Consider the following 13,871-nt stretch of genomic DNA (forward strand, 5'->3'; position numbering starts at 1 on the left):
AAACATGGAATAGCTTCACATCATGATTCGTTGACAGCTTCGGACGGGGCAGTCGATGGCTCTATCGATACATCAAGAAACAGTCGATGCATCGAAAGAGCGGAAACTTCTCACCGTCGCAACAATATGTTATAAAGTTCGAAATTTTGAACAACTTTTTCGTACACATATAATCATCGCTCGGCCTTATTATTGAAATATTTTCGAAAAACTATCGAAACTACTACATTCAATTCTGCCTATTTGTGTGCGTCCGTGACGACATACACGTCAGTTAACTGTTTCTGCAGGCAACCGACATTCGACATACCTATATAAGGGGTGGGGTGAAAAATCAAATTTAACTAATTTCATTTAGTGTGGACATTTTAAAAATGATTTGATTTTCGACTTAAATTTGAACTTGTGAGCCGGCTGTTCAATATAACCTAACCTAATCTACCTAACCAGTGAATTAGGTTAGGTTAGGCTAAACTAATATCCTGGTCGCCGTGGGGCGACCAGCCATACAAGCTGAGATTCAAAATCATTCAAATTAGTTAAATTTGATTCTTCAGCCAACTTTTATAGGAAAAAGTTGTTCAAAATTTCGAACTTAATAACATATTTAAAGATCATCGAAATCGGAGATGCCGTCTGCTTTCTAAATAATTACCAAATATTTTACTTGAATAAAAATCAGTTTACATGAAATTAATTCACGATCAAATACCAAATTGAAAAATTAAGACTCATGCATAGAAAATATTTATTAATTATAAGATACTATTTCATTTGCAAAAAATTATTATGAAAAAATTTAATAATAAACTTTCAGAATATGTGAAGTATTTGAAAAAGAAATTATATCTATAGTTTTTTCTAATGCAGATATCTTGCTCAACAATATAAATTATATTTCATAATTGATATCATTTATCATTGGGATAAGCATTAAGAACATTATAAAAAAATTGTAGACCGGGATTTAGCGTGCAATGCAATACAAAATAAATCTATAATTAAGAGATGATGTCATGTAACTTTACACTCGAAATGTTCAAGTTTCTGATTCAAAAAGTAGTGCAAATAAAAGATTTCTTGTTTTTCTCATTAAATGACCATACAACAAATATTGTAAAAAAGCATGATGAAGATAATGTTGCATAAAATAAATTGTACTAGAAGAAAATCATGCAGAAACAAGAAAATAAAAGATTTTGAGAGAGAAAAGTATAATTTAAAAACGATAAATATGTCGATCATGTCTTTTTTAAAGAAGATCATAAAAAGAGTCATGGTCGACATATTTATTGCTTTTAATTTATAAACAAATATATCGCAACTTTTCTCTCTCAAAATCTTCCATTTTCTTGTTTTTGCATGATTTTCTTCCTTTACGAATTCTTTTTGTAAGGTTTTGACAAAAATGTATACATTGACATCAATATAACATCAAAATAATATTAATGTTACTTGTTTAAAATAATGGTACAATTATGTCGTTAATGTTACATAACATTTATGAAGTTTTTAGAGTGTACACATTTACAATTCACCAAAATACATAATTGGTACGTATTTAACCTAACGGTTTAATTATGTTATTAGAGTTATGTGGCATTTATGAAACTTTTATAGTATACACATTTACATTCATCAAAATTCATAAATGTTACGTACTTATTATAACGTTTCAATAAGGTTGTTAAAGTTATGTAGTATTTACGAAACTTTTAGAGTATGCACATTTACGTTCACAAAATTGCATAAATGTTGCATAACAAAGTAACAACAAAATGACATAACAATTCTATGCAACAATTATAGACTCATTACGTTATTGATATTACTGATACGTTACAGTTTCATTTTAATGATCTGTAATATATACACATAGAACATTATGTAATTGTTACGGAAATGAACCCTGCGTGTTTACTGGGAAGTTAGATATCATAATTGATATCTTAGAAAAACAATTGTTTGAGATGAGTGGATACTGTATTCGAATTGTTGACCATGAAATGAAAAGTGCTTTGTCGAAATTATTGTATTCAATGAAGACTAAATGGCAAGCCGTTCAGAGGACAGAAGCAACCTTTTTTTCAAAGTTTGAAAAGTGGCTTGATGTGTCGGTTGCTTTTCGAATACCTCCATCTACAATAACTACTGCAATAAACAAAGGTGGTCGACCTTCAACGGAGTTCATATCTGGTAGTGAGAGAACGAAAAGAAGAAAAACCGAGGACATCCGTTCTAAATTTTCCATGGAAGCATTAACATATGCAACCCAAATGAGCCTCCGTGCATCAGGAAAATTAGACGCTGCAAAGGTTGTGGTGGATGTGACTGGCAGCCCATCAAGAGCCAGAAAATATAAACGAAGTGTAGAGTCAACTCCAGAAAGAATGCTGTCTGGTGATGCTGCACTTTCGCTTTTGGTAAAGCAAAAGCTATCAAAAAGTCAGTATTTGGGACTGAGAAGCATCAGCAAAGAACAAAAGTGCAACTTATATCCGCCATACAGGACAATATTGGACGCGAAACGTCGATGTTACCCAAATGCAAGGGATATTGTTATCACAGAGTATAGTGCAGAAGTTAAATTGCAAACTTTGCTGAACCACACTGTACAACGTATTTTATTAGTACAAAATGAAGTAATACAAAGTTTGACTGAAGAAGATGTGAAAAACATGATTTTCATTTGCAAGTGGGGTTGTGATGGGACTTCCGGGCAAAGTGTATACAAACAAAGATTCACTGACAAAACAAAGTCTGATTCAGAAATATTTTTAATTATTTAGTACCACTACAGCTCTTCTCCGTAAATAATAAAAAGAAGATTATTGTATGGAAGAATCTGCGATGTTCATCTCCTCGGTTTTGTAGACCGATAAAAATTCAATTTTTACACGAAGATCCACAAGTAACAGTGAGTCAGGTATCATATGTGGAAGAACAAATTAAAGCTTTGGTTCCCTTCAATACCATTATAGATGGTAAAGAAATTTGCATCAAATACAACGTGGCGTTTACGATGATAGACGGCAAAGTGTGCAATGCGGTTTCTTGTACATTGTCCACGCAATGTTGTTATCTGTGTGGGGCAACATCAAACCAATTTAATGATATCAATGCAATGATAGAAAGAGAAGTGAAGAAAGAATATTTTCGATTTGGCTTATCCACACTTCACGCGTGGATACGATTTTTTGAATGCTGCTTGCATCTATCTTATAAGCTTACTATCAAAAAATGGCAAGTACGCAAAGAAGAGGAAAAGAAAATAATGGAAAATCGGAAAAATATAATCCAGAAAGGTTTCCGTATCCAATTAGGTTTAATTGTTGATCGTCCAAAGCCTGGATTCGGTAATACGAATGATGGCAATACTGCTCGACGCTTTTTTGAAAATTCGACACTATCGTCTTCTATAACAGGCATTGACGAGCATTTGATTAAACGGATGCATGCAATATTGCAAGCTCTTTCGAGTGGTCACAAAATAGACTTTGCAAAATTCAATCAATATGCCGTAGAAACTGCAAGAAAATTCGTGGAATTGTACCCCTGGTATTATATGCCAACTACAATGCATAAAATTTTAATCCACGGACCTCAAATAGCTGCATCTGCATTACTACCAATAGGACAAATGTCAGAGGACGCCCAAGAAGCCCTTAATAAATATATTAAGAGATTCCGCGAGGATTTCTCGCGAAAGTGTTCGCGAGAAAAAACAATGGAAGATCTATTTCTGCGGCTGATTGTAGCATCTGATCCGTATATTTCCAGCATAAGGAAACTGCCTCAAAAAAAAAAAGGAAAGCATTATCGACAGATGCTGTGGGATTGTTAATTTCACCTGTAACAAAGTACGAAGATGAAGTAGTAACAGATACGGAAAGAGATTCTGAAGATTCAGATGATACCGAAAGTTCGGAAAATGAATGATTGTTTTTGTTTAGTTAATTATAATATTATTTTTTTACTTTATCTTACCATATTTGATCTTACTATATTATATTATTTTAATGTTTTCTTCATCTTTTCATTATTATTTTATGTTTATTTGTTATTATTATTATATTATATTTCACATTTTTAAATTATATCGATTTTAACACTATTTTCTTAATACTTCTACTTCTTAATCTAAATGTAATAAACGTAATTTGATTTGTGCTATCCATTTTCATTCATAAACTTCTCAAAACGGGAAGTATTGTTTAAATTTTAATTGACTATTTTGTCTACAAAAATTTTAACTTAAGATTTATAATTAGCGAACTCCAACACAACGGAAGATTAGCCTTGGTATAGAAATTGGTAATTTTTATGTACATGGGGGTACCATATTGGATCTGCCATTTTGTTTTTTGGATATTTCAAGTTCAGATTCGTAATCAGTGATCCAAAAAACCCCGGAATACCCATTTCTACCTAAATTAGAACACATTTTGAGGTTTTGGCCACGTTTTGACGATTTGGAACCACTGTGCGCCGCAGTGGCGAATTTGCCCGAAATCGTGACCAAAATTAATATTTTGGTATCTGAGGCAAGTTAATGAAATAATTTACAGTATTGTAGTTCTAGAAGGACAATAATGTACTTTTTTAATAAAAAATATTGATTTCTTATACAGTATGACATTAAAATCATGTTTAAATTATTAAATTGGATGGCATATCTTTTTTTTACATAGATTGATTTTTTAGAGCATTTTACATGAGAAAGTTTTAAATTTGAATATTAGAAAAGGAGAAAATGTACAATATAATACATATATACATTAATATTCATGAAACAAATAATATTTACAGATAAACATATATATATATATATATATAAATTATTCTAAAATATTCTAAAAAAATATATTCTAAATTATTCTAAATTTCATTCCTGTTCTTCCTCTACTTCTTCTTCTTCTTCTTCTTCTTCAAATTCATGATTATCAGAAATGTCGAAAAATTGAATAACATCCCGGGGATATCTTTGCCCTTTTTTAGGCCACATGTTCCTCATACTGATTATGTATGGATCCGATGACACAAGTAAATTATTATAAATATCTTCCATAGTTTTTACTCTTGAAAATTTTCTGGAATTTTCTTTGTTGCGAGCCTCTTGAGTCCTATTGGTAGGATTGCGTGTTTGATTATATCTGCCGAATGAAATAATACTTTATAGACTGTTGTGAGCATGTTGTACCATGGATAATGCATTACAAATTTCTGTCCAGTGGCAATACAATAAGCTTTAGACATTTCCACTTTAATTGAGTAGGTACTGGAAATAGTGACTAGAATAACGTGAAAACGTTGTATAATTTCTTCTTCTAGTCCTGTAATCCTTGCAGACAATGTGGAATTTGCAAAAAATCGGCAAGTGGTATTACCATCGTAGGTAGTACCAAATCCCGGTTTCGGTTTGTCCACAATCAAACCCATTTCAGTTCTGAAACGTTCCTGAATTCGTTTCTTGTTTTCTAATACCATTTTTTTATTTTCGTCCCCACGAGCTTGCCACTGACGAATAATTGACTTATACGATACGTGCAGTAAACATTCAAAGAATCGAATCCATGCGTGCAATGGAGATATACCAAATTGAAGTGTTGATTCTTCCTTAACAGTTTGCTGCATGACTAATTGTAAGTCTATATTATTAAAATCCTTGCTAGTTAATCCGCAGAGAAAACATCTTTGTGTCGCAGAATTTTCACACACTGTACTACACACTTTTCCGTCTGTCATAGTAAATAATAACTTATATTGCACTGATACATCAATGTTTTACACTGCAATTATTGTGGGGTGTAATGTCTGTATCTCACTTTCAATTTTTGTTACTTCTTCCACTATAACATTTGTGGTTTCATGTATATAAGACAGACGAATTGGCCTGCAAAATCTCGGGGAGGAAGGTTGGTAATTTTGTCATAATATAATTCTTTCCTTCGAATTTACATCGCCGGAAACCAATTGAAGTGGAACAAACGATGATGCGAATATACTGCAGTCGGAAACAGTACTATCCGGATGTCCCATCACAGCCCCATTTTGCTATTAAATAAATATTAGTTAAATCACTAAGATTAATACTGTTTACAACCTCTTCTTGCAATAGAAATAATCTTTGAACTGTGTGGTCCAATAAATTTTGTAACGGTGCTTCTGCATGAGATTCGCTAATTATTATATTTTGTGGATAACACCTTTTTCTAGCTGCAGTTATTGCTTCGTAATTGGGGTAAATGTGGCTATTGTGTTGTTTGGCTGTGTTTCGCCCCGGCGGAAAATTTGAAATTTATCCGCCTTGCGTCCTTTATCAAGCCTTTCGAGGTTACGAGGATTTCTCATGCAGGGATGTACAAGGGAGAGTTTGAGTAAAATGATTTTCTATTTTTGACTTCTCCTATCGCTTTCTCTTCTTTATCTGCTCTACCCTGGACTCGTGTATCTTGTCAAGCTCTTCGGGGTTGCGAGGATTTCTCATGCGAGGTACACGAGGAAAGGTCGTTTCTATTTCCTCCTTTACTATAGTTTACGTGACCCTCCTTGAAACTATCGTCGCTCAACCATAGTAATAGAATACAGAATATAATACCGCACAAAAACTCGAGTTTAGCTCGAGAGAGATAGAGCCGTAGCATAACACCAGCGCTGCGCGGTTAGCCAGTGCTTCGCATTTCGGGAATTTCCCCTGCTAACTGCGTAGAAACGGGAAAACCGTAATAACTTCTTTGGTAAAACGCTCTTTCTCTCTCCTTTGCACAAAGCGTCAGCCGGTCCAGCAAGGATCATTATTATACGACCGGAATGATAGTGTGAAAGAGTGGACGAATGAAAATGTATTTAAACCACGAAAGTAAGGAATGAGAACCCTGATGAAAGCGAACGTCGCGAACGTTCGACCGCCGTTCGAAATCAAGGGTCGTTCGAAGCAATAAACCCCATTGTATTGAAAATTCTAAGAATTGCCTGGCGACAAGACCTAACGGCAAATTTGAAGAAAGCAACATTCTCGAAAGAATGTTCGTTAGATCGAAAATTGTTTAAATTCATTAGTGTTAGAATACTTATATATTAGGAATTAAATTAACCAATTATATATTTACACTTATTTATTAATTAATTAAAGATAAAGAAAAGGTTTATATATTAATGAATAAAAGGAAAACTATAATAAAGAACAAAGTATGAAAAAGAACAGAACACGTGTGTGGTGATCCATGTTAGCGCGTAACGGTCGCTTCGCTTATACATTCAAAAAGTATTTACAAAGAAAAGCCAGATCACCGATAGATCAGTCTGGCTGCGCTCTCGCCCTTATTACCTACTATAACAAAGTTAAATCTCAAAATCACGTTCTACGAACACACCTCCTTGATTTTGAATTTCATATGACAGATTATTCACAAGATAACTTAAACTCTAAACATCAATATAGGCCCAAACATTTTCTAAACAATTTGAATTTGATTTTTCCCAGTGACTTGGTTAGTATGTCCGCAATTTGATCGTTTGTTAAAATTTTCAGTACATTAATTAGTCCCTTCTTTTGATAATCGTAAACAAAGTGGTAACTGACATCTATGTGTTTCGAATTTTTACAAAATTTTCCATTTTTCGATAGAATTATTGTTCCGCTGTTATCCTCGTAGATCGTTACTGGTTTCCTTGCGTCTTCACCAAGTTCGCTTAGAATTCCCTTGACTGGTAATACCTCTTCAGTACAATTGGCTAGAGCTTAGTATTCAGCATGAGTGGAGGCTCTAGAAACTATCTTCTGTTTTTGCCTTTTCCAAAGAATTACATTTCCGAATACACGCACGAGTACATCGGTTGTCGATTTCCTATCGATTATGTCCGCGGCCCAGTCTGCGTCTACATAGGCGTCTATTACATCAATATAATTTGCATCATATGTTAATCTTAAAGTACTAGTCGTATGTAAATATTTAAGAACGCGTAAAGCATATTTAAAATGTGTTGAATTGTAACAGTTTTGATATCTACTTAAATAATTTACTGAGAAGGATTGTAACTGTACACATCCCTTTCCAGTCGCGGAACACGGATCAGAACACTGCAGCGCGACATATAGTTCCATTTAATAATCAATCCCGGAACACCGCTGTAGCGGCAACGCTGTTACCATGCCCTCGACCTTAAACGAGGGAACGTTTTATGACAAGGGACTTGGCGAGCTTGGTTACCGTTAATTTTAACATCTGGTGACCACTCGCCAGGTCCAGCATGTTTTCCGTGGACATGACAGTCCGTTTGAGGTTTTTCCCAAATCGCGGCGATTTTGCCGCCTTTTTCGTAGGCGCGGCGTGCTCGCTGTCCTTGTCTAGGGGTACAGTATTTAACCCTGGGCAAGCGACGACGAGCGGTCACTTAAAGTAAGATTTTGTCAAGCGCGTATGGTGTGCACGTCACTCCGTAACGTGTAAGTTCAAATTAATAAATATCGAGTGAGAAAAAGGAATAAGTAACATTTACATTTCCTACCCCTTCCAACCACTCTCCTCACCGCTAACACTCAAAATTATTTTCGGAATCAGCCGCCACTGGGAAACGTTCAACAAAGAGACGGTCTCCGGAACCGCCCATTTGACAACAATAGAAACCAACATCGTAATCCGAACTACCGATCTGACATTACACCAGTCAATGTGAGGGTAGCGGAAGTAGACGACGAGCTCTCGACCGATCCAACGGCAGAAGACGAGGAGCCGGTGGATATGTCGGGAAACAAACATTGAGGTCCCCGACAGGTGGACGTGGCTCATCCCCGGCGCCAGTCCAAGAAACCTCGCTGGTCAAGGGACCAGGAAATCACACTACAAACTCGATCATGACACTTTTCCCTGATCTACGTGAAGAATTGCGGGCCGTTGACCCAGCCCGGCGGGGACCAATCCACACAAACCGCAGCCCAGAAATTGCAATACGAGTTCACAACATTCCCGTGATTGCGCTGTTAGATACAGGAAGTGCAATCACAGCCATGTCAGATGCCTGGTACCAACAACACTACGAGGAACTTTGGGCATGTCCTGCCCTCCCAATTAAAAATAGTTGTATTACTGGAGCAACGGGGTCCAAATCCGCAAGATTAAAGACACAATTACTTGTAAAGATACAGTTTCATTCTGCCGAACACATCGCACCGGTAGTTGTCGTGCCAGGTTTGGTTCATTCATTCATACTCGGAATTGACATCCTACGAACCCTTCAATCGATTGTAGATCTAGGGGAAGACCACTTACTCATCGACATTGAGGGAAATAAAACTGTAATCAAACTACAATCCCTTAAAGAAACACCAACGACAGACGACCGTACTCTTACAACACCTACGTTCGTTCGGGAGTCACCCAATGCTATCGAAAAACGGATCGACGATAAATTGGACACGTGTGAGCTATGTTCTTCCCAACGCCAACGTCTGCGAAACATTATTCTGAGTCAAAAAGGAATCTGGAGTGACTGCCCGGGTCGTGTTCACTGTTACCAACACCAACTGATAGTACGTCAAGACGTTCCATTTGTCCAGCGAACATACCCCATTCCGCTCAAGTATTTGGAGCAAGCAGATGATGAAATCAACAAAATGCTCCAGTATAATATCATCCAACCATCAAACAGTGCGTATATTAACCCTTTAGTTCCGGTAGTTAAGAAAAATGGGTCACTAAGACTGTGCTTAGATGCGCGAATATTAAATCGACTGCTTCTATCCGACCATGAGATGTCCGAATCTGTCGATCAAATCTTTCAACGTTTTTCAAAAGTCAACTACATGACCAGCCTCGATCTCACGAGTAGTTTCTGGCAGATCCCTCTCGCTCCGGAATCATGCAAATACACGGCCTGTTTGTATCGTGGAAAATGTTATGAATACACTGTAACTCCGTTCGGTTTGAAGACTAGTTCCGCAAGTCTGGTACGAGCCCTTAGAAGGGTATTAAATGGTCTAGAGTCATTTCTGATCAACTTTATAGACGACCTATTGTGCATCTCCGAATCATTTGAGGAACACTTAGAGCACCTCTCAAGGTTGTTTCAACGATTGAGGGAACATGGGTTGACGGTCAACATTGATAAATGCCAATTTATGACACGAGAAATAACGTTCCTGGGTCATGTTCTGTCCCCTGAAGGGCTCAGACAAGATCCAGAAAAGCTAGCGGCGATTCGTAATTTTCCCACCCCCTCAAACGTGAGACAACTTCGGGGTTTTCTTGGTTTGATCAATTTTTATAGTCGATTCGCAAACCACCACGCGGAAGTAGTTGCGCCGTTATTGGGGTTGTTGAAGAAGGGGAGACGTTGGCAGTGGTCGACTGAAATGGACGAGGCATTCCAATGAACCAAAGAGGTCTTCTATGAGGCTGTCGTGCTCCGCTTCCCAATCCCTAATAAGGAATATTACCTTTCAACCGATGCTAGTTTTTCCGCGTTGGGGGCGGTATTAGCTCAATACGATGACAAGGGTGATTTGAGACCCATAGCATTTGGGAGTAGAACCCTCAAAGGCCCGGAACTGGCGTATTTCACCACGGAAAAGGAACTTCCGGCGATTGTGTGGGCGTTAGCTAAGTTTCGTACTTATCTTCATGCAGCTCAAATCATTCTATCAACAGATCACCATGCGCTCACTTTCCTTATGAGCAGCAGGTTCCTTAGTCAGCGATTAACCAGATGGATTCTATCCATACAGGATTACTCAATCGAGGTCCGGCATTGTCCGGGAAAGGAAAGTATTCCGGCAGATTGCCTCAGTCGTATAACCCACGGAACTTCGAGCTCAGATTCCAAGGATGACACTAGAGTCCCAATCTTGGTGGTGTTAGCAAGACAGCTATCCAAAGATCTGGAGCACCTGCTCGCAAATATGTCGTTCCACCAGAATTCGGATCCTAAGCTAGGAAAAATCATTCAAGAGCTAACAAGTGGCCCTGACGCTTTAAAAGATAAGTATAGTCTTCAGGGTGGAGTAGTCTTCCATACTCATCAAATGTTAGGATGGCGATGTGTCATACCAGAAAATCACGTCTATTCCCTAATCCAAGAGATCCATGAGGTATATGCACACCCAGGTAGCGATAAATGTATCAAATTGATATCCGAAGCATTCTACTTTCCAAAGTTGGCAAGAACCATCCGCAAATTTGCAGCGTGCGACATCTGTCAACGCGTCAAATGTCTATCTCACGCAAATCACGCAAACATGCAGCTAATCCTACCGGGTGCGCCGCTAGATTTAGTATTCGTGGATTACTGTGGTCCTCTGCCAACCGCACGGGGTGGTTTCAAATATCTTGTGGTGTTTCTCGATGTTTTCTCGAAATTCGTAAGGTTATACCCACTCAGGCGTGCTAACTCGTGACGCTAACTCGTTTAACAAAAGACTGCATTTCGAGTGTGGATAAACCTGCGCGTACAATCACCGATCATGGTACGCAGTTTACCTCGAAGGTGTGGGCAGAGGAGCTAAAAAAGCATGATATCAAATCCATCTTCTCCTCTATCCGTCATCCTCAAAGCAATCCGGTCGAGCGAGTCAACAGAGAAATCGGTCGAATTCTCAGGACCCTGACAAGTACGAAACATTCGGCATGGGTACGATATGTCCCGGTGATCGAGACGTATTGCAACGAATTATATCACCACAGTACAGGGTACACGCCGTTAGAATTATTAAAGAAAACATACCCCAGCCGACCCTGGGACAAATGGATCGGAAGTCCCATCGAGCGGGAATGTCCGGATATACCACCGGAATTCAAGTTGCAGCTTGCGCGGGAGAATATGAGGAAAAAGGGCTTCAGCGACAGGAACGTGCGAACGCCGCGCCGGGCGCACAGCGTATCCATATAACGTGGGGGATTACGTACTTATCAAAGCAAACCCCGTATCAAGCGCGGCTGATCGCGAGATCGCTAAGTTCTTTGACCTGTACGAAGGTCCATACATCCTGGATCAAAGAAAGGGGGTTGCTACCTTCGAATTACGTCACCCTGAAACGGGAACATCGCGCGGAACTTCCATGTTTCCAACTTACGCTCCTACCGGCAGCGACTCGCCATCGAGGGGCAACCCGCCCAGCAGAGGGATGGGGCCCAAGCGAGCGACGGGGGCAGGGATGAGCAAACGTCGCGAGGTGGTATACCACCAGCATAAGATATACCAATGGTGGGACCATCAGGTGGGGAAATTATTCTATAAATCGACCATGCAAGATCTGAAGAGAGCTCATTCATGAACAAGTCTACACAAAGTTCACAACATGGAAGTGTTACGTCCCACCTTTTTGTGGTTACTTTACTGTTACTAGATTTTGGGTTCTGCCGATCTAAACGCTAAAGCGTACCTTGACCTTCCTCGCGGGTAGCATAGGAGTACAGGATGGGGCGTTCAGTAATTATAGATGCACGTATATGGGTCTTCAATATACATATATTCTGTCTCTGTTGTTACATACCCTTCGTTGACTTCAGGTGTTGTGAGTCACTCGTTCGTTCTAGTATTCACTCGCTGGTCATTCACACTAGAGGTCTCGTTTTTCACTTGCTTCGCGGTTCGGACGATACACTAGACGCGCGACGCGTGGCTACGACTCGACCTTGGAGATACAAGCGGTTGGTGGTGGTCCTGCACAGCACACGGGTGCACTCCTGGAGCTTGTCCTATTATGGGCCTGGAACGTCAGACCTCGGGGATACACTCGTGTTGAACCGTCGGCCGAGCACGTCGTTGATGATCTTCCTGGTTTCGAGTTTAGCCAAAACGCGGGTTGCGAACGAGCAGAACTTCGTCTCTGCTTTACGCTATCACGGAACTGGTGTACTTGCGTCGCGCCGATAACTTATACTCCCAAAAGGGGAGTAGGTCACGCTCTTTGCTTGCGAAAACCTGCAAGCAAAGGGTTTTCGCCATCGCATTCCGCGAGTTCCCTGATTTCGTATCGCGGGCGCCGCTAAGGGAGAAAATGCTGATGTTTCGCGGATTCCAGAGCAAGACCTCTTTGGAATGGCGAAAGACGAAAATGGGTTATACCTAGGGACGTAACACCCCCCACGCTAGACACAAAATGCTCTCGAGAGGGCATTTTGTGTAAGGTGTTTTCGTCGTTCGCCACCCTCATACGCTAGATCACACATACTTTTCCATACATTCGGAGAGTACAAAAAAAAAATTTTTTTTGTTTCTTTTTTTACAATGAGGATAGCTGTTTAAAATATAAAAGTAAATATAAAATATAAAAGTAAATGGTGCCGAAGAGTGTACAATGATACGCAGCTGTTGTAAATACAAAGAAAAGAACTATATGTGTATGGTATCGGAAGATGTGCAGTTTTGTGTTGTTGTTTATATATATATAGTGGAAAGTTTTGCGGGAAGTGGCCACAGGGCACACCCCCCCTCCCCACGCTGGACAGTCGATAATTCTGGAATGAATGCCGGAATAAAATATGCGCAAAAGGATTGGTTTGAAGCGCGGTGTCTATCGATACGCTGAATTAGGCATTCCGCGACAGCCATTGAAAAAATTGTCGATGTAGGACTAATCGTTACCATGCTCCCGTTGGGCTTGGAGGGGTTTTCGTGGTATATATATACCGGTTGATCAAGTAGTGTCCTTACTTTGAAGAGAAATTTTCGTTGATTACGACCGAGTTTTGTCAGAGGTGGAAAGAGTCGGAGAGGAAAATGGACAGCTTGTGTGTTTGTCATCGTGACGTGTTCTGTGCCTGGGTAAGTGGTTTTTTTTTTTTTTCAACTCTTTTTATGTGCTGTTTTAGCGCGCCAGTGGGGTCTACGTCTTTTACCCCAGGCAGGTCAATGTTCGCTACCGAGAGGCCGTC

This window comes from Osmia lignaria, chromosome 8 (genome assembly GCF_051020975.1).
Source record: "Osmia lignaria lignaria isolate PbOS001 chromosome 8, iyOsmLign1, whole genome shotgun sequence".
Classification (NCBI taxonomy): Eukaryota; Metazoa; Arthropoda; class Insecta; order Hymenoptera; family Megachilidae; genus Osmia; species Osmia lignaria.